The following is a 22,045-nucleotide window of genomic DNA, read 5'->3' as shown; positions in this document are numbered from 1 at the left end:
AAATTGACAATTCTTTAATGCTATCTGAAAAATGTAGTCTATTTTCAAATTTACCTATCCAGTTAAGGTCTACATCTCGCATTTGGTTATGTTTCTTCCTTTTTCATCTGAACAGTTCTTTTCCTCAAACATTTCACTTAGTGATTTTACCATTCTTTGACAATCTTTGCTGAATTAATTATTATTTTAAGTTTTGAAAACCGGTGGTTTCTAATTCTATCATTGCTTCTTTATTTAGCAGGAGGCACTTTTTGTAATGAATGCTGTCTCTCATCGACTGGAACCATCTGGTTAACCAGAAATAGAGTTCCTGCTAGAAAATGAACAAAGATGTTTTTAATTCTTTCTTTAATTACAAATTTTCAGGATTTGGTATAATAGCTAATATTTTTCTTAAAAGGTTTTTCTTAAAAAGACTTTCTGTTTTGGCATTCTCTTTCTCTCTCTCTCTCTCTAGACATTAAGGTAGACTCATTTATTTCAATATAATTAATGTGTTTCCATCAACTTCAGCTGATTCACATTATTCTTCTTGATATTTAAATTGTCACATCAGCCCCATCAAGCTGGCTTCTATGTTATCACAAATACATACACAGTGCATCAAAAGGTATGTTTTGTAGGCTGAGTGCAGTGGCTCATGCTTGTCATCACAGCATTTTGGGAGGCAGAGGCGGGCAGGTCACCTGAGGTCAGGAGTTCAATATCAGCCTGGCCAACATGGTGAAACCCCATCTCTACTAAAAATACAAAAATTAGCCAGGCATGGTGGCACGTGCCTGTAGTACCAGCTAGTTGGGAGGCTGAGGCGGGAGGATTGCTTGAACCCAGAGGCGGAGGTTGCAGTGAGCTGGAATCACATAACCGCACTCCAGCCTGGATGACAAAGTAAGACTCTGTCTTGAAAAAAAGAAAAACAAGTTGTGTATTTAAAAAAAAATTCAAAACTATCTCTGAAAATTAATTTATGTCATAATCTTCAGTCATTTAAGTTGAACCGAGTTTTATGAAGGCACTGAGAGATTAGCCATTCCCAATTTATGATAATCAGGAATATTTTAACAACATATGTTAGAACAAAAGCAATCATCTTTAAAATGCATGATTTAAACGTTTATGTTTAAGTTTCCTGGATACTTTTAAAGTTATAAAAACTGTTTTATCAAACATATATTTGAAAAATACTAACATAATTAAAAATGTAAAAGGATTTATGTAGCAAATTAATGTGCTATTCTATTTATGTATGATCTGAAAAAGAAAAATAAGTACTTACCGATTTTCATTTAGTGACTTTCAGAAAGTAACACTATATTGCCTATCATGAAGGAAAATTAAAACCACATATACCACTACCATAATTGAGTTTTTCCTATATGGATTTTCCTAAATATTTTTTGAGATATCATTATATGCATAGTCCTTAGTCTTAAAGTATAACATAATTGGTCTAAACAAAGACAGTATTATCAGATATTTGCATAAGCATTAAATCTTTTCTTATACAGGTAATTAACGGTCTTAAAGAATTCTGGGCAAAGATAACTTGCAGTGTTCTTTGATAATCCATACAATTTTGGATTAAACAAATTTTGTTCTTCTTAAAGGTTACATAAACTAGTGTTTCAAATTCTGTTCAAAAGTAGAACAAATTATTTCTATTCTATGTCTGTGAATTCTAATTATTTAAATTTTCATTGCAGAGAACAAGAAATTTTAAGTTCAAGCCATTTAATGGAGCTATTTAAATAAGCAGGAAAATACCCCCAAACACACAAATAAACCGATTGGCATATATACATCCTAAAATGTACATACATATTAAAATATAATAAGTTATAGGTATACATACACACACACACAATCCTTACAGGTTTCGTAATAAAGGTAATTAAATGAAGAAAGACAGACTTACATATCAATAAAAGGACCTAAACGCAAATATGTTTACTGGTTGATTTGTTTTTGTTAATAGAACTTAATTGACCAAGAGAATTTTGACATCACCTTTTAAGAACCCCTGAAGAGGGGGTCTTTGGCACTAAAGTAAACATTCAGTAAATACATTGTGCATTTAATAAATTAAGGAAGGTTTTCATTTTCTTTAATATTTTTGCTACTTTCCCTAAACTGTAGTATAAGGGCATTTTTCTAACTGACAGATGAATGTTATGCCCTTAAATCTGCTGTACCTTTTCTTTTTGCATAATTAGTCCCATTTTCTATCAATTAATTTGATCTTAAAGTTTAAATTCAAACATCTTTGGTTGTAGGAAGAGAGGTCACTAAAAATGAAAGTTCACAGAAGCACAAAATAGCTTCACTAAAGGTTATTAATGTTTTCCTTTACCAACCATTTATTATGATTAAAAGAAAAACATAAAATTGACTTCTCTTGCCTTTTCCCCTATCTCCCTAACATGATATGTAATGCAAGTATTTTCAGAAGTCTTTAAGAAATCTCTGCCTACTCCAAAGTCATTTACTTACCTGTTGTTTGTCCTAGAAGCATATGGTTTTAGGTTTTATTCTAATACTTACAATTATTTTAAATTGATTATTTGAATAAAATAACTGGGTAACTAGCAAAGGAGGACTTTGATCTTTTGAGATATGCTCTAAAAAATGTACTATGATTTTTATGCACTCCTTTTCTCCTCCTGTAAAGTTAAATACTTGGACCTAACAGAATGAAAAATAATAAAGAAAAAAAATCCAGCTGTACTTAATAGCACAAAAAGCTTGCAGCGAAGTGATTTGTCAAATGAAGAAATATTAAGAAAAGTATTATTAGAGATGGACACACATTTCTACTTTGGCCAAAGGCATATATTTCCATATCTATGAAACTTTAAATAGTACCCAATACCTACAAGTTATTATAGTCAATTATAATCCCTGCCTCAGTAGACTGAAAAAAGATGGTTTCTCTTATTGAAATAGACATAAATATAAAAAATATTCCCTAAAACTAAATTAAATGAAGTAAATGAGTCATTGTTAAGCAAGAGACAACATTCCTTTGTAGATATTCATGTACTTTTATGAATTTCTATGGAATCTATTACCCTGTCACAAACTTTAATTGAATTCTTTCTAAAATTTCTTTTATTTTACATTTTATGGATACGTGTGTACATTTAATCCATGCTCTCAAACATATATGTGTGATTTTGTCATTCTTGAAAAGTTTTCTAATTTTGAAGTTCATGATACTTTATATTTTCCCTGGTTTTCAGTGTAGTATACTAACAGATGATCTATACTATTACTCTTGATATTAACATAAAAATACAACATATCATTCAATGTAGCAAAAAGTAGGCTTTTTTCCATTACACACTTATTAAAAGTGGCTACATTCCACAGTTGCCCATATTTTATGTATGAATAATACAGTAGTCAATAAGGACTAACATTTGATTTTATGTTAACTACAAAATTTGTCTTAAAGAAACCGTGACAACACATGCTTCACTATAAAATACTCAATTATAATTTAAGATTTCAAAATAATGAACCTTCTAATTTCTCTGCTAGATTGTATAAAATATTACAATGTCAGTGACATAATAAGTAATTTAAGTTTTCTATTATGTTAGAACTGAAATTGTGTAAGTTTTTCTGATCACTTACTCATTTACTTTTAAGTTCAAACATTAACTTTCTTTATGAGAGCCTCTACAAAATGCTGTGTATCAAAATTCCTTTGTAAAGAGTTTCTAGAACATACCTCAAGCATCTGTTTAAAAAAAATAGTTATACCTTCCTATGTGTTTTGTACATACTTAAAGCCCAAGTTTGAAATGCATATTTTCTCATAAAATAACATTAAAACTATAAATTACCTTAAATAAAACATTATTAAAACTCAATTTCAGAAAGCCTTATAAAAGTAAGGTCCCAAAGTATAAAATTTCCTGTATTTGATTTCTAATGCATTCCTTACTCTTATCTAAGCTTCCTTAGAGTTCATCTTTTGAATTCCTTATCTGTCACTTCAGAATTTTCATTTTGGTTAGGATCCACTGTTATGAAGCTTGTGTTATCCTTTGGGTGTGTCATAATACTATTTTTTCATGAAGCCAGAGTTCTTACACTGCTTTCTTCTCACCTGGGAAGGCTGTCACTTTTATTTTTGAATTTACTTTTGTTTGGTAAGACATTTTTCCCCCCTTTCAGGGTGTGAGTGTAACGAATGTTGGGTGGATTCTTTGGCTTTGCTTCTGGGTGCTTTCAGGGGTCCAAGTCTCTGTACAAATTCCTTGGTCACAGATAGCCTTAGTGCAGTGTTTTTTCTCAAATGGTGGTTGTAGGTGGTAGCAGTGGTGCACTGTGCACGGGAGCAGGCTCACTGCCTTCTGCAGAGATGGGAAAGTGGAGGTACTCAGGAAGCTTCTTTTTCCACAGTGTTGTGCACTTCTATTAGGAATTGTATTGGAGAGAAAAACAAAAACTAGAATGAAAAAAAAAAAAAAGCTGTCTTTTTTTTGGAGATGAAGTCTCGCTCCATTACCCCGGCTGGAGTGTAGTGGCATGATCTCGGCTCACGGCAACTTCCACCTCCTGGGTTCAAGCAATTCCAGTCTCAGTCTCCCGAGTAGCTGGGACTACAAGTGCCTGGCACCACGCCCGACTAATTTTTGCATTTTTAGTAGAGATGGGGTTTCACCCTGTTGGTCAGGCTGGTCTCGAACTCCTAACCTCAGGTGATCCACCTGCCTCAGTTTCTCAAAGTGCTGGGATTAGAGGTGTGAGCCACCATGCCCGGACAAAAAAATGTGTGTTTGTTTGTGTGTATACTGGGTTGCAATATGAACAACATTCTGGCTATGGAAAAAAAATGTTAGAAGATACTATGCAGGAAAATTAATGGAGATCTGTAGGAAAGCAAATTCTTTAGTGGCAATTAGAAAACTACAGCCTACTGAAAGCACAGCAATGATTCACAAATAGTAAATCTTTCACACTTTGGAGATTGCCAGGATTAGACTACACAAGTCAATGAATAAAACATTTGATTTGATTTCTCATTTTGCAAATTTTATTGGTTACTCAAATTAGGTCTTTGCCAATTGCTTGGGCTTCTTATATTTCCTGATTGACTAGTATTTTGAACTTATTGGCACTCTGTTCTGAAGACCTATAAAAATGATATTCTCAAGTGCTAATAAATCGTTTTAATCAAAAGAATAACCTTCTACGTAATCTATGATATTAGGCCCAACTTACTTCCTACCCTTTGAGGACAGCTCTTTCAATCTACTCATTACTCACTCCACACTGGGCCCTATGTCTTCTCTTTGTTTTCCCCCTGGCTCCTTGTTTTTTTTTATGAGTCTCTTCAAAACTATTAGACTGGCGCAAAAGTAATTGTAGCTTTTGACATTGAAAGTAACAGCAAAAACCACAATAACTTCTGCACCAATCTATATTACATGCATTTTTTCCCCACATGTTCAGTAAGTGCATCAGGATCTTTATTAACCTGCCAGCTAATGCTAACAATAATAGTAAAGATGTTACCAAAAAAAAAAAAGGACATTCCCCAAAGGAGATAAGTATGAGAACTGTCAATTATGCTATTACTTCTTTCTGTTTTATATAGATCAGTATCTCCAGTTAGACATGTAGTTACAATGTTGATCAAAAGGCTCTGTACCAAGATCATAAATCAAAAGGTAAATTTAATTACTCCTCTTATGTGTCCCTGGAACCAAGAAGCTCAAATATTTCCACAACATTCTTTACTCATCCATACATATGGATTGGTCTATTCTCCATCTTCTCTTTCTTTAGGACTTAAATACTTCATAATATTTTCAGAACTTGATGAACAGCATTTTAAATAATAAATTATTAAAAGGATGATATATGTTAACAACCATATTGAAATGGAAAGCATCTCTAACATTTTGGTTTATCAAAAGCCTGCATTTTAACACTTTGCATCTCCAGAATCACACACACCTATACGACACATTCAATGATGGTTACTCCTATTTCAGAGTTGTTTTTTTCTCATGTATAAAACTGGCATAAAACAGTACCTATTTCATAGGGTTATTTTTCAAACTAAATAGAATTAATTTATACAAAGTGCTAGGAACAATCCCTGCAACATAATGAGCACAGTAAGTATGTGCTATCTCTATAATTATTACTACTGCTGCTGCAATTGCTATGATTATCAACCTCATGTGAGAGGTCTATAGCATAAAGAGAAAGGCATGTATTAGAATGAGGCATATTTTTATTTAAACCTGACTCACTGAAAAAGAGCTACTGATGTTATGGAAGATACTGTCTTATACCTTGTAAGCTTCAGTTTCCTTATCTATAAAAGGAGAATAACAATAAATAACTGTCAGAACTTTTAGAATTAAATTTGAAAATATAGGTAAAATAGTAGGTAAACAATATGTGTTCCTTGAATTTATTCTGCTCAACACCTGCCATTAAAGCCAAATAACAGCAATCTGTAATCATTCCTGTGCACTATGCCAGTAATTCCATAATTTCCACTAGGGAACAATGCTTTACTTTAGGTATAGAAAAACAGCCTAAACTACTTTATGTACCACTTACAGAAATGAACCCTCTTATTAACATTAAAATACAAATAGTTAATACAGATAAAGAAATGCACAACTTAAGAGTAAAGAAACAGACATTTGAATATTTGTGAAATTGTCCTTACATTGAATTTTAAATGTTATTTGCCATTTACTTTAAATTTCTTTTCCCATGTTTTCCTTTAAAATGACATACCCTTATTTCATCACCATTTTAGCTTTTAAAAATCCAACCCTTGATATGCCCATAATTTTAATAAACTAGTAGATTCAATCATGGTACCAATTAATAATAATATTAAATAATAATATCACAGTAGTATTTAACATTTAAATACTACTGACAAAACATTTAATTAACTTACCTGTATAAAAGGTTTTATCACTAACATTTTCCCCATATTTTAATAACTAATCTGAACATGTCATTTTGCTAAAGTAAATTTTGATTTTATTATCTCACAACTTTCTCCTTTTCTCACAAAGTAATGTAATTCTCTTCAACACACTTTTAATTTCTGTTTCAGCAACAGAAAGAGTATGAAAAAATCAAAATATACAACTTTACTCTAGACTATGTATATATTGCATACTTTGCTAGCAAACAAGAAGATTCTCTCAGTTTTCTTTTCTTTCTTAATAATACCTTATTTCCTTTAATAGGATTTTCTCTACTAAACTCTGCCATGTTGTCATTGCCCTTGCCAAAGATTATGAAGTGATATTCTCAAACCCTATGAAATTTAACTAAGTTGGGCTATCTGGAACTCTTCGTCTCTTAAACACAAACTATAACTTCAAGAGCTGGAATTAATTTTGTATTTTTGAAAACAAAAATACTAAGCAGATTCCATTTGAATGTAGGTGCTTTTTTATATGTACATTTGTGGGTACTATTGAATGTTATTTTTAATGATAATATTTACTAACAGTTGTCCAAAATCATATTTTCTACTTAAAAAATATTTTCACATGACTTAAAACTTTACCAAACAAACATTCACTTGTCATTAAGACAATTAAATAGATATTTAAGAAAAGCAAAAAGGTAGGTATCTACAATTCATCAATATCCTCTGCTATTTTGGATAGTGTTTTATCATTGTTAACAAATTATAAAGAGCAGGTCTCCAATTATACTTTTAAAAAACTGTATTTATCCAATTCTTTTGTGCGGCATGAAAATAATTTGAAATCTGACATGCAGCTTCTGGGGTACAAGAGATCCATACATGATGAACAACATTTTTCTTAAGTTGTAATAAGAGAAATTCATATCGTTAGGTGCACATTTAATATTGTTGATCATATCTCCATTACAAACCTTGCTTGAAATATAGACATTATTTTTAAAATTAACTATTATTCACATATCACATCACTTATCTTCCTTAGGTTCAATCATAATACTTGGCACAGACAGGTCCTCAATAAATGTTTATTAAATGCATTCAGGAAGGAAAGAATGAGAAAGAAAAGAGCTTAAAATCAATAGTGATATTTTGTTATCTTTAGCTAAATTATTAATCTGGAAAACTGTCTTATTCATGGTGCTTAGATCCCTAAGATTACTCATTCATTACATACTTATTGAGTACTACTACATAAAAGACGGCAACAAACCAGACACTGTGATCTTACTATCTTATGATGCAGGTGGTAGAATCAGACACTGAGCATCTCAGCTCACAATTTATTATTTCATTTTAATTATAAAATGTGCTCCGAAGGTGGAGTCAAAGTGCTAGGAAATCTATATAAGGGGGATATGACCAGGTTTAGAAAATTAGAGACTTTCTCTATGAAAAAAATAAATAAATAACACAAAGTAAGATGAAGCAGCATTTGCAGCCACAGAGATCTTTCTTAAATGTGATTGGATTATGTCATTCTCTTAGAATTAAATCCACTTTATTTATTTATTTATTTATTTATTTATTTATTTACTTATTTTTGAGAGAAGGTCTCATTCTGTCACCCAAGCTGGAATACAGTGGCACAATCATAGTTCGCTGCATCCTTGACCTCCCAAGCTCAAGCAATCCACCCACGATAGCCTCTTGAGTAGCTAGTTAGGACTACAGGCATGTGTCACCATGTCTCTGTGTGTGTGTGTGTGTGTGTGTGTGTGTGTGTGTGTGTGTGGAGATGGGGTCTCACTATGTTGCCCAGCCTGGTCTTGAACTCCTGGCCTCAAGTGATCCTCTTGCCTTGGCCTCCCAAAGTACTGTGATTACAGGTATGAGTCACCACACCCTGCCTTAAAATCCACATTCCTTAATAGAGACTATTTTAATTCTATCTTACACTGCTTCCCCCTCAAAAACCATGCCACTAGCATATTAAACAATATTTCAATTTTTTAAGTTATTATGTTCTCTCTCTTGCTTATGGACTTGTGAATATGTCTACAGAAGGCCAGGTAGTGGCTCATGCCTGGAATCCCAACATTTTGGAAGGCCAAGGCAGGAAGATAACTTGAGTTCAGAAGTTGAAAACCAGCCTGTGCAACATAGTGAGACCTCATTACTATAAATTTTTTTAAAAAACATTAGCTGGGCATGGTGGCACACACCTGTAGTCCTAGCTACTTGGAAGGCTGAGGCAGTGAGACTGCTTAAACCAGGAGTTCAAGATTAGGATGATCTATGATAGTGACACTCTACTCTAGCCTAGATGACACAGTGAACCGCTTTTTCAAAACAAAAATAAAATAAAATAAAATAAAATAAAACATCTGTGCCTTTCCACTTTTTGCCTAAATCCTACCTTTCCTTTAGGTCCCCAATTAGATGCTAATTCTCCTAAGAAAGCTTTCTTAAACTCTATGTTTGAGATACACGCCTCCTCTATTATTTCACAGTCTCAGTATTTTTCACAGCACTGCATTTATCTCACAATATTGAAATCTCCTATTTTATTTTTAATATCTCCTGCTAGGGTATAAATTTCATGATGGCATACTTGTTGTTTCACTATTGATTGGCAATTAGTTCCTGACTTACTCAGAATGTTCACCCCAGTCATTTTATTCACTTCAACATGACAAGACTCTCTATGGTGGCTACTGAAATTCAGACCACATTTACAGCATTACAAAGGGGTTATATTATATTTATATTTATTTATTGACCAATTGAATAGGATTATAAACATAGAGTTTAATCAAGAAAAAAAGAGAAGATTTATGCAACTGACAGGGCAAATTTAAAAAGAACAAAAGCTTTGAAAAGTGAATCTTGTCTTTTTTCTCATTAAGCGTATTTCATTTATTTATGTCCCAACCCAATCAAAATGATTTGAATTTCTGTAAGATGCATATTTTCTATTTCAGATTTCATGTTTTTTCTAGTTCGAGAGACATTCTGTATTCAGTTGTGAAAAGGTAATAGAAGGTAAAAAAAAAAGAAAAGCAAATAATTTTAGAAAAATAGTATCAAAAATGTGTGAAAAGCACTTAAATACATACACTGAAATAGGTAGATTAAAATATATTTAAAGTTTTTTAAAATGTACTACCTTTAACAGAAATCTTATTCAAATTATACAGACAGCAAACCATTACTAGGCTATAGATTCATTTAAATGACAAAGTATTACTAATTTTATTATTTTTAAATATTCAGTTTTATTAAAAATATTTAAAACATATCAAAAGTTATAAGGAATAATATGAGACAGACAAGAATTTGCCCAGCACCATGTATGAACAAATGCTAAACTCTGATTTTATTAATTTCATATTTTTTTGCTTTAAAAAAGTAAAATTTTACAAATACCACTAAAGGTCACATTCCCTACTGTATTCCATGGGCATGCTCAAAAGTAACTGCTGTCTTAAAGTTTGTCTGCATTTTTCATATTTTACTATATCTATCTAAACTTTTTCTATTAAAATAAGTGTTCTTAAGAAGTTAAAGCTTTCCACAATAAAAACATAACTGTATTATTAAATTAAAGTGAGATTAACTTGATAAAGATTAAGATGGGACATTACTGTTCCTGAATATTAAAAAATTAATTTGAATGAATAGAAATAGAATCAACTTTCTGACCTATATTCACGAAATATGCTTTCAATAAAGTATTTAACTTATTCCCGATGCCTTAATTTTTCTGATTATAATATATGCTCATCAGATTAAACAAAAAACTTGTAAAACTGTAGCTCAATAATTAATTCCAACTATGTGTGTTGAATGCTTATACGACTAATATTTTAATATAATAGCCATCAGCATTTTCCCCCTAAATACAGCTTGATTTTCATACAAAAATCAAAATGTCACCAATATATTTCAAGCAAATATATCAAAGTAAACAATTTCATAAGGTATTCAGAAGCACAAAATATAAATGCAACAGGAATAAAAGATTATTTATGAGAAAAGCAATGGTCTTTCAGTTGGCAACAATTATTGTACTCCTAACTATGGGATAGAAGTTATACATACAGTGGTAAACACGATAGACATCATGGAGCCTACACTGTTATGGGGAAACATACAACTAACTAATGCTAGTAAGAAAAGAATGGAGGTTAAAGGGATATAACATGATGAATTGGGAAGATTATTTTGGATAAGTTGAGTAAAGCCTCTTCGCATATCATTCAATCCTTTGCTCACCATTCAATCCTTCACTCAAATGGCATTTGAGAAAAGATTGAAGAAAAGAAAAGAGAAGAACAAGTTTAAAGAAAGGGAAAAAGCCAGAACAGCTGGGAGCCAAGAGAAAAACAGAGTAGGTTTAACTGATGACTGGGTTAGAGAGGTAGGCTGGGCTTAGTCACTTGGAACCTTCCAAGAAATAGTAAGTCCTCTGAATTTTGATCCAAGAGATAAATAAAGTTATTGCAGGTTTTGAGCAATACGGTGATATAAAGTAATTTTAAGGCATCATTATGGCTACTACTGGGAGTAATGGGTAAGAAGCAGAAGAGAGATCAACTATCAGGCAACTGCTAAGTGAGGACTAAAACAGTTGTGGTTAGATTGTTAGGAAGTGGTCAAATTGAAGCAAAATTTGATGGTAGAAAGGGATCAAGACTGACTCCTACATTTGCTGCCTCAGCAATTGGATGGATGATTTTTGTTGCTGCTGTTAAAAAAAAAATTAACCATAACACAATGCCCTGTCTTGTCTTATATACTATTTTCCATCAATAATTTCTATGAATATGTTGAAGGCACACGTAGTACATGTATGAACAATGTACATCTTAGAATTTTAGCTCAATATAAGAAAGACTTTACTGGCATTGAGAGTTTTCCAGAGAATGGGCATTCTCAGTAACTAACAAGCTATTTATGTGACTGTGCAAGCACAAACGGCCAGTCACACTACCAAACAGAAAGGCGGAAGCTTAGATTACATCTAGACCAACTCCAACATTGTATAATTGAAGAAATATATGCTTAGAGATACACAGAAACTTGCTTAAGGTCAAGCATAAAGTCAGATGCAGAGCCAACATTTATAATTCTGGTCCAGAATTTCTGGTTAAGAAAGTTGAGGTTTTAGACCAAGATGTTCCACTTGTTCGCTTAATATATCTTTTGGCTTCACTCACTCATTTATATAACAAATATATATTGAACACCATAAGGCACTACAAGGCTTCCTCATAAGATGTACTATTTTGAATATCTTTAGTTTCAAAGTTACGACTATATTTACACAGAAAGCACAGTGTAATGATCAGTTCAACCATATCCTTTTGGAAAAAGGTAAAGTATAAATAAATTTATTAACTGAACTCTAGACATAAACTCTTATTTTTATGACAATCATGCATACATTGTATAGTCAGTTTAAAAATCCCATATGTGGATATTGTCATTCACAAATGCCAATAAGGAATTACTAGAAAATTTAAAAAATCAAACTACTATTAGAAGATTTTGATGAAAGGTAACTCACATATTTTTCTGTATTTATTCCAGAATTTTTTGCTGGTATATGTTTTTAAAATCTATGTCAAAGATGATGGATCTACTGGATTAGCTTAAGAAATTAAAACACAATTGTTTTCTCACTTATCTAAGAGGTATGCCCAAATAATCTTCATCTACAGTAATTAGTATATTAGTTTAAAAACAAATTCTCTAGGAAGTTAATATGACTCTTAGCTCATCTTTAAAAATATTTCCAAACTATATGATTTTTAATATAAGGAGAAAGCCAAAGTAACCAGTTAAATTAACCTGAAAAATATCATATGGATCTATTGGCCTACATCTCTATATATCTATCATTAAAATCCTAAAGATTATATTTCTCACTAATTGAATCAATATAAAGCAAAAGAAACCTTTGGCTCCTGTTCTCTAACTTTCCCAGCTGCTTCAACTACTTTACAAATCTCTGAAAACTGTATTTCTGGCTCATAGCAGATTAACTCCAATGAAGCTATTCCCTTAAAACCAGATTAGGATGATCCTTTCATCTTACAGTGCCTCGGAATAAATCCAGATAGCTTTGGCTTTCAAACTCATCAACAGTTTACACTAATAGGAACATAGAGAAAATTGTTTTCTTTATTGAAACAGCTTAAGAGGGATGCAAATACCTACTTCCCCTTCTTTAAAAAAAATCCCTCTCATCCAACAACTCCTTCACTCAGTTGCCCCTAAATTCCATTGCAATTAATTGACCCACTCAGTTAACAATGGCTATTGTTCAGCACACAGAGCATATCCTGGAAGATAAAATGAATGAAATCGGCATGGGAACATATGAAAACATGTAATTTTACCCTACTGACCTCAAATGAGAACTAATAATAAGCTATCCAAGTACAAAAAAAGATGAGAAGTATATGACATAAAATTCAAGCTTATAAAGAAGCTATACAGATCATTACTCTGTCATGTTCTATCACTGGTGAGAGGGTATGGCAAATCTCTGGTAAAATATATAAAACATTTTGCAAAGCTCTGTGGTTATTTGGTTTTATTCCTATAATATATATAGAAAAAATTAGTAGTTAGTTAAATGTATAAGTAAGTATAAATGGACCATGGAATGAAATTACAATCATGCTCCACATGACGATGTTTCAGTTAATGACTGACTGCATGTATAGTGGTGTCCCCATCCTATTATAATGGAGCTTCCCTGTACAGGTATACCATTTCACATAGTGCATATCACATGGTTTAGTGTACCCTTTTTATGTTTAGATACACAAATACTTACCATTGTGTTACAACCGCCTATAATATTCCAAACAGTAACATGCTACACAAGTTTGCAGCCTACAAGCAAAAAGATATATCATATAGTCCAGATGTGTACCAGCTATACCATCTACGTTACTGTGTAAGTACACTCTATCATGTTCGCACAATAACAAAATTGCTAACGATAAATTTCTAAAAACATAAGCAATGCATGAATGTATATTATAAACATACATATGAACTCATACAGAAAGAACAGAAAAGCTAATCTTAACCTATTATTTTGAAGGGTGCTATGAACTCTGACAATTTCCCAAGGTTGTATAACTCCAGGTACATTGTAAATTATGTTTTTCAAATTACAGAAAACATATATATATATATATATGAGTTTGGGGAGATGCTACTAAATAGCTTAAAGTCCATAATAAAATAATAACTAAGTACTAAAGGTTGACTTAAAAATATGAAATACACCTATATCTTTTCTAAAAATTGACATATTTTACTAAATATTAAAAATATTTGAAGTTAAAAGTACCAATACAAACATAAGATGCATAGAAAAGATGTGATATCAATGCAAATAAAAATAAAACTAAGGCAATTATAAAATAACAACAGGAGAGAAATATCAAAATGAAGTTTTTTTCCTTGTAATCATCAATACGAAAAAGTCTAGAAATAGCCGCAAGACACCAGAAGTTAAGAAATCCTAGTTTTCAAGTTTTCTATAATGATAATGAACAGATAACCATAATAGTCAAAAGAAATAAAAATGAACATTCTTTTCAGTGGGTTATAATAAATGACACCTTTAACAGCCCCTTGAACATAATAAATACACAATAAATATTAATAAATAAATGACTATTCTTAAAATATATTGAAGGAAATAATGTACTTGCGTTTAAGTAAAATCTTCAAGAAAGTGCTAAACACATCTTAAAAAGTGATATAATAGAAACCAAAGACATGCCCATTGTTTATATGTTTTTTTAATTTCTGTAAATCCTTTCACTATGACGTTCCATAATAGTTCATCAGGAGAGTAGGACAAGTGGTTGAAGTCCTCTTTTATAAATGTCAATTTAGGGGCTCTACTTTTGTCTATTAATATCTCCTTAGAACCCAATTCCCTTCTCCATTACTCTCCACTCCCACTGAAATTCCAGAGATCATTTATCTGGAAATCAGTGTTTTGCAAACCTAAACCCAATAATCACATCCTTACAGAAACCTGTGTCCTCTCTTCATCCTTCCCCTCTACCCTTGGTCTGGTTTCTCCTATACCTCTAGTGACCAAATTCTGCACTACTTTCCCAAACTCTAGACTTAACTTTCTAGAGAAAAGGTGATCTTAAAAACTCTACCTCTTAACCCAATGACTGTTCCAAGCCACCTACTATGGGATTCTGCTGCTGCTGCTGCTATGTAGTTCCATTGACCACAATGAGCAACACAGAAAAGTATGACAAAGAACAAATGATGTGGTTGAAAATTGTGGACAAAGGTGCAGAGACACAAAGATATTCTAAATAACATACAACAGAGCACAAGGGTACATGACATGTCAGGATATCTGAATCTGCCGTATCTGTAACACGATGAGTTCACTTGTTGGAAGAGTGTTCAAGATGCTCAACTGGTAAATAAGTGACACAAGAGGATCTTGATGCATTGCAGAGTAGGTGTTAGAGCATGAAGAATAGGGATCCAAGAGCAAAGAAGCTGAGAACCAGGGAAGACAAAAGCCTGAACTTAGGTGAACTTACCCAAGATGGCTGACACTTGACCCACTTCACATACAGTGTTGGTCTCAGAACAGAGTGGAAATCTGAGACTGCAGGATCTGCAGAAAGAAAAGTAAAAACAAAGAGAGAGAGAGAAGAGAGAGAGAGAGAGAGAAAGTAGGGGGAATGGAAGTTACCTTGTCTCCTACTTCTCTCTCTTGCAATCTGCTTAGCAATTTATTGATAAAAGAATATGGATAATTCAGTTTTTTAAAACAGGAAAAGAAAAATAAGATATTTAGTAATTTACTAGGTTTCTCACTGATTTCTCAATATTATCTGTACTCAGCAGACTTATCATATTCAGATTTAATAGGTTTAACACAATTTTTGGAGAAAAAGTTGTTGCCATAGTTTTGAGATTTGACATACGAATCCATATACATGAGTACACATGAGCACATGCACATACATATACCCGTATTGTTTATGTATGTACTTACAATGTTATTTCCATTTAAAAATCTTAAATTATGAGATTCTTCAAAGTGTAGGTCATCTATGATAAAATTCATTATTCTTATAGCCAACAAGTTTACTATAGTTAAAAGATCTACAAATGGTATATTAACACCGATTTCTCTTATATCTGCAGATATTGTCACTCTTGGTGATTCCTAAAATAGTTTTTAAAAAACCTTAATGAGAATAATTAATAGTCTCCATAACTTTCAATCTTTTTCAAGTTACAAGCTTTTCCACAAGTGACAAAACACATGAGATATTTCAGTTCAGAAACATTTATTATTCTAGAATCCAGTGTTATAGAATTGTGAGACATTTAATTTGGTCTAGATAAGATTTATAATTTTAGCTTAATTTCATATCGATTGTCTTTGCATAAACACATAATATTCCACATGATTTTTAAAAATCTGTATTTTCATAATCAGAGGAATTCAGGATGCCAGATGATTAAGCCAAGTGCCATGGAGTGAAAAATTCCATAATAAGACTAATAATTCTGAATATTAAAATTATAAGAACAAAAAATAAAAAGTAACATTTTATATTGTATTAAAAAGAATTTTAAAACAAAATCTATAATTTCAGACCTTTTTTATAGAGAAGAAAGAACTTAAGAACTTGGTTTTTAATAGAACCAAGTCATCACAAAATATCTATAATTTGATGAAATTCTATTTGCAGTAGCAGAAGTACATCCACTGAAGAATGCACTTTGAATTCTAAAGTCATTTTTCTTTGTTCTCTTAGAAATTTTAAATAACTAGGCACTTAACATTTTAAAGCACACGTAACATGTACTCCTTTCGCATTCTTCAGCAAAAGTCTCATAAATAGTTAATACCAGAAAAGAACACATGGCTACCATTGTTGGTTTTATGGTTTCAGGAATATATTTGCTTTTCAGTACATACAATGTGTATCAGCATAAACAAGGGTACTAGCTTCAAGGTCCTTTATCAGAGTCGTCCATTTACAATTTTAATTTCACAGGTAAAATATAGTTTTAATTCATTTGATAGCTAATTTTCTTATTTACCAGAAGCTCATGCATATCATCATCCTGTACATCAAATTTAGAAATATTACCAATGTTAAAATTGTGACAAGTATCTACACATATGTGCTGTACCCTTTGAACAGTGTTTTTCAAAGAGAAGTTCATAGACTACCTAAATCAAAAGAATTCATTGCTATTAATGCAGTCTCCTTGAGAATTTTCAATAAAATGAACTTCAACAAAAATGTTTATTGCAAAGAGTTTTTTTTTTTTTTTTTTGGGGGGGGGGACAGAGTCTCACTCTGTCGCCCAGGCTGGAGTGCAGTGGCTGGATCTCAGCTCACTGCAAGCTCCGCCTCCCGGGTTCACGCCATTCTCCTGCCTCAGCCTCCTGAGTAGCTGGGACTACAGGCGCCCGCCACCGCGCCCGGCTAATTTTTTGTATTTTTAGTAGAGACGGGGTTTCACCGTGGTCTCGATCTCCTGACCTTGTGATCCGCCCGCCTCGGCCTCCCAAAGTGCTGGGATTACAGGCGTGAGCCACCGCGCCCGGCCTAAGAGTTTTTTAAACTATTTCTCTAAAATTGTTTTAAAAAATTATTAAAGTACTATGAAGCTATGATGATAATTTGGGGTAAAAACCTCTTAATGAGCATTTTTAAAGTTTATAAGTAACAAAAACTCAACTGTCCCATAAAAATACAAATAGTCTTCTGACTTTTTTTTGTTGTTGTTGTTTTTTTGTTTTTGAGACGGAGTCCTGCTCTGTCGCCCAGGCTGGAGGGCAGTGGCGCGATCTCGGCTCACTGCAAGCTCCGCCTCCCGGGTTCCCGCCATTCTCCTGCCTCAGCCTCCCAAGTAGCTGGGACTACAGGCGCCCGCCACCTCGCCCGGCTAGTTTTTTGTATTTTTTGGTAGAGACAGAGTTTCACTGTGTTAGCCAGGATGGTCTCGATCTTCTGACCTCGTGATCCGCCCGTCTCGGCCTCCCAAAGTGCTGGGATTACAGGCTTGAGCCACCGCGCCCGGCCCTGACATTTAAACTAATATCAACTATCCCACTCCTCATTTTGTTTGTTAACATAAAAATTACACATTTTAAGGGTGATTTTCCAAGAAAACATAACATATGAACCTTAATCTGTAGACAAAATCGCACATAAGAAATTCAAATTACTTCCCAGAGCAGGGCAAGGACAATGACACCTCTTTCTCCTCAAGTCCTACAACTCTTGCCTGGGCCTCTCTGTACCAGCCATTCTGGCTTCCACGTTTTGGTTGCGTACTTGCCATTCATCGGAGCTTGAAGGGCTTTGTACTAGGTTACACCTCTCTCGAGAACACTCTTCTGCAGATACCCAGATAGCTCAGAATCCATTTTCTTTAGAAGTTTGCTCAAATAATACTTTATCACGTAGACTCCCTCAACTCTGGCACCACTTCAACATAAGTCTGTAACTTTTATATCAGTATTTTATTTATTTGTTTCTTCTTAGTCCTTATCGACATAGTACATTATAGTAGTTCATATATGTAATTATTTTCTTGCTCACTCTGCTAAAGTGTGAGCACCACAGAGGCAGACTTTTGTATTGTCTATTCACTTTGGAGTCTTCAATGCTTAAAAATATATCTGCACACTGTAAATACTCAATATATGCTTGTTGAATAAATTAATCCAATTTGTAGCTGGAATTCTGAAGAATCCAATGCTGTGTGACCTCCAGTAGATCTTGTCAATCAGAGATCCTGGTAAAAAATCAAAAGGAAGAGGAGAAAAGGCATTTTTCCCCTCTTCTGCTTCTGGCTCTGGCAACAGAAACAGAGCTAGTTCAGCAGACTCGGCAGCACAGTGCTTACTGGCTCTGGCTCCAGCAATAGGCAATGCAGTAGTAACAACTGAAATGTGGATTCCATCAATAGCCTAGATGAGCACAGGAGGTTCAGTCAGCCTATGGGTTCCAAGGTTCCTGCAGCCACAGGAGGTGTGTGACTCAAGGGTTGCTGAAAAATGGTAAGTCAGTAATTTGAAGACCAGAAGTGGCCACAGCAGCATGCCATAATGGGGCTCTGGGTCACTGCTTTCCCTTTTGCCCCTCCAGCCAAGGAAGTAATAGTAGTTTCCAGCGGTAAGTGATAATTATATATATTCTCTCCCCCTTTTACTCCTGTATCATTCTAATACTTTGGGAAAAAATTTCATGTTTTAAATACCTTCTCTTTGAATGAACTAGGATGTTTCTGTTGTCCTGACTAGATAAGACTGATGATACAATGCTTTAAAATTAATTTTCTGCCAAATATCTGCTCTTTTTAACAAGTGTACCTGCTCTTTATAATACATCAATTTCATGTTAAATAATGCCAAGTAGTATCCATCGTCCTTGTCCTTTCCATGGCCTTGTCTCACTTTTCCGTTATCTTTCTTATTAGCAACATAATAGGCTGACACTGTACATTAGTAATAAGTTTTGTGAAATTGGCATAATTACCCCCATCCTCTGCAGTAAGCCAGAATTATAGCTTTAAGTTCCTGTGATTTATTTGTAAGCACAGTAGTTAAAAAGTACTTTCAGGAAAATATTTAACCTTTCTATTGGTACTATATATCTCACATATTTAATAGATGTTTGACAGAATTGGCACATTAATGCATAACATCAATCATATCCAAATAGTTGATAATAACATCATTTCTGTGACTTGATTGAAGGAGAGTAGTGGCAACCTGAACAATCTTAAGAAACATAATTATACTTGCAGGGTCTTACACAGAAAATGAAGCTGGGATCCCCTTTGTTCTCCGTGGCAACAGTAGTTTTGTTACACATCCCTCTTTCCTTTTTTTACCTAACGACCAACACACCATTCTCAGCCTTTTGGCAACAAAGAAGACTGCTGTTCCTTCATTTTGAATGTTATACATTATGCAATTTTATTTTTTATCCTATCTGTCATGACAAGTAAGATTTTAATAATTCTTTCCATTTCTGAAAGTTCAAACATTTTCTAAAGAATATCAACTAAAAAAAAAAACAAAATAAACAAAAAAAAACCAAACCTCTTCCCAGATTTTCCCGTCTTTTCTCAATCCAATCCTGAATCCAATAAGTCATAGATTACCATAGTATAACCAGTTGGAAGGCATTGACAAAATGTATTTCTATGACTGTATGTATATTATACATACATGTATAGTGCCAAACATTTTGTAGGTATGGCTGTTTCCAAAATAAGGTTATTTTATACATAATAGTCCAAAATATATTGTTTTTCATTTATCCATGTTAATTTAAGGTACCCATGGCACAGAGCTTCAAAATCTCTTGGTTAATGAGAGTCTTATAAATTGATAAAAAACTATTGTATATTACTGAAGGCCCCATTCTCCATGAGTTTTACTCTCTATTAACAGGTTGCCCCCAAAGATCAAATGTCATAATTTATGTAACAGAAATTATATTAGCTCTTTTCTATTCCCAGGAAAATGTGTAGCTAGAACCAACACTGATCACCACTTCCTATCCAGCCATGAAATCAAGTTAAGTTTCAACATGTGGCTTGTTAGATTAATGTATTTTAGGTCAAAGATTCAGAATGAGGAAATCCATGGATATTCCAGTTGTTTCCATTTTTCATACAAAACACTGTAGATTTTGCATAATAACTACAAGACTCAGTAACGATGCCATTAATCATTTGTTCTTTCAAATGTTTCCTCCTGTCCTCCTCCTCATAACAAGCAATTCTTTGAAATCAGTCTTTGAAGGGCCATGACTGACAGAGATGAATAGGGTGCTTAATCGCATTGGCACATGCCAGAATCTATTTCTGTGGCAAAAACACTGCCTGTAAATCTTTTTATTCAGTAACATTCTGTAGATGATAAGGGATTTCCAAAATCAAACATCTCTTTCCATGCTTGCTGTCACAGCCATATTCTCTGTTCCTCAAAAGCTCCCTCTGTTTCCTTTAGTATTTCCTTTACAGTTGGCCCTCGCTATCCATGGGTGTCAGAGTATTTTCAACGATATTCTGATGATTTTCAGTACCACTTAATTTTATTTTCAGTAATCCATGCAATTGGGAAAAAAGATATGTATACAAGAATAATGTTTAATTCATTATATGTGAATTTTAAATTAAAGACAGTAGCTTTTACATTTTCTTCCAAATTACATATGTAGTTTCTTCCCTCTGTGGGATTTCACAAAACAGATAACACCATTTTGCATAGTCATCCCACTGCATTAGTACCTTTCTTCTCATTAGTTAAATGGCTATGAAACATTAACCATGACTAAGAGAAGTCATGTCTGATCATTACTTTATTCTGTGATGAAGCATGTGAGAGAAACAATTCAAATTAGCAATAAAAAGATCAGTAGGTTTATAAATAGCTAGTAGGCTCAAGTGTCCACTTTACACCTATTGTCCCAGGGTAATTACTAATAATTTCCATTTCAACCTTAAAAGGAAACAGCCTGGATAATACTTTACTTTCCCATGATTCATAGCACAGAATAAATCAAAGCCTCCCAGTAGGGAGTTTCTGTAAAATCACCAGAAATTCATAGAAAATCATTACATATTTTCATCACTTCACAAACTTTCCAAGATCTATATAAGGGCTGTTAGAGGTCACATCTAAAGTGTGAATTAAGATTATTTCCTGAAGTTGGAAAAAAAAAAGTGTACAGATTTCCAAAATCCCTGTGTTTTTATTCTTCTCTGTGTTACATTTAATAGCACATCCTCAGATTTCACTAAAGACAGCACCCGCCATGAAACAGGACTACTGCTTATAAATGAAATACTAAAAAACAGAAGACAAAACAGTTAATTGTTTTACCAATATATAATTATTACATATTCTTTACTAATGCTACGTGTTTAACTCTCCTAAGTTTCCAAATACTTCTTGATGAGAATGAGTTTATTCAGATGTCAGGTGTTAACCTTGAAGAAAGAGACACACACTGATCAAAATTAATGACTTCATATTGAATTAGTCTACATATTTGATTG

At 33.1% G+C, this 22,045-nt stretch overlaps 1 protein-coding gene across 3 annotated transcripts in view; it reads right to left on the bottom strand.

Moving 5' to 3' along the window:
• Positions 1-22,045, bottom strand: part of EPHA6 (EPH receptor A6) — a 954,858-nt gene that overhangs the window by 836,397 nt on the left and 96,416 nt on the right. The window contains exon 1 of one of the 3 annotated variants that reach the window (XM_073009669.1): positions 15,535-15,606. The exons of the other annotated variants lie outside the window; for them this stretch is intronic. The gene's annotated coding sequence lies outside the window, so the exon portion shown is untranslated. Of the gene's footprint in view, positions 1-15,534; positions 15,607-22,045 lie in introns of those variants that run through there. 3 annotated transcript variants of the gene reach the window in all.

The sequence above is a fragment of the Chlorocebus sabaeus genome, chromosome 22, assembly GCF_047675955.1.
Source record: "Chlorocebus sabaeus isolate Y175 chromosome 22, mChlSab1.0.hap1, whole genome shotgun sequence".
Classification (NCBI taxonomy): domain Eukaryota; kingdom Metazoa; phylum Chordata; class Mammalia; order Primates; family Cercopithecidae; genus Chlorocebus; species Chlorocebus sabaeus.
The sequence above is the reverse complement of the archived record's forward strand: the minus strand, read 5'-3'. Positions and strand labels throughout refer to the sequence as shown.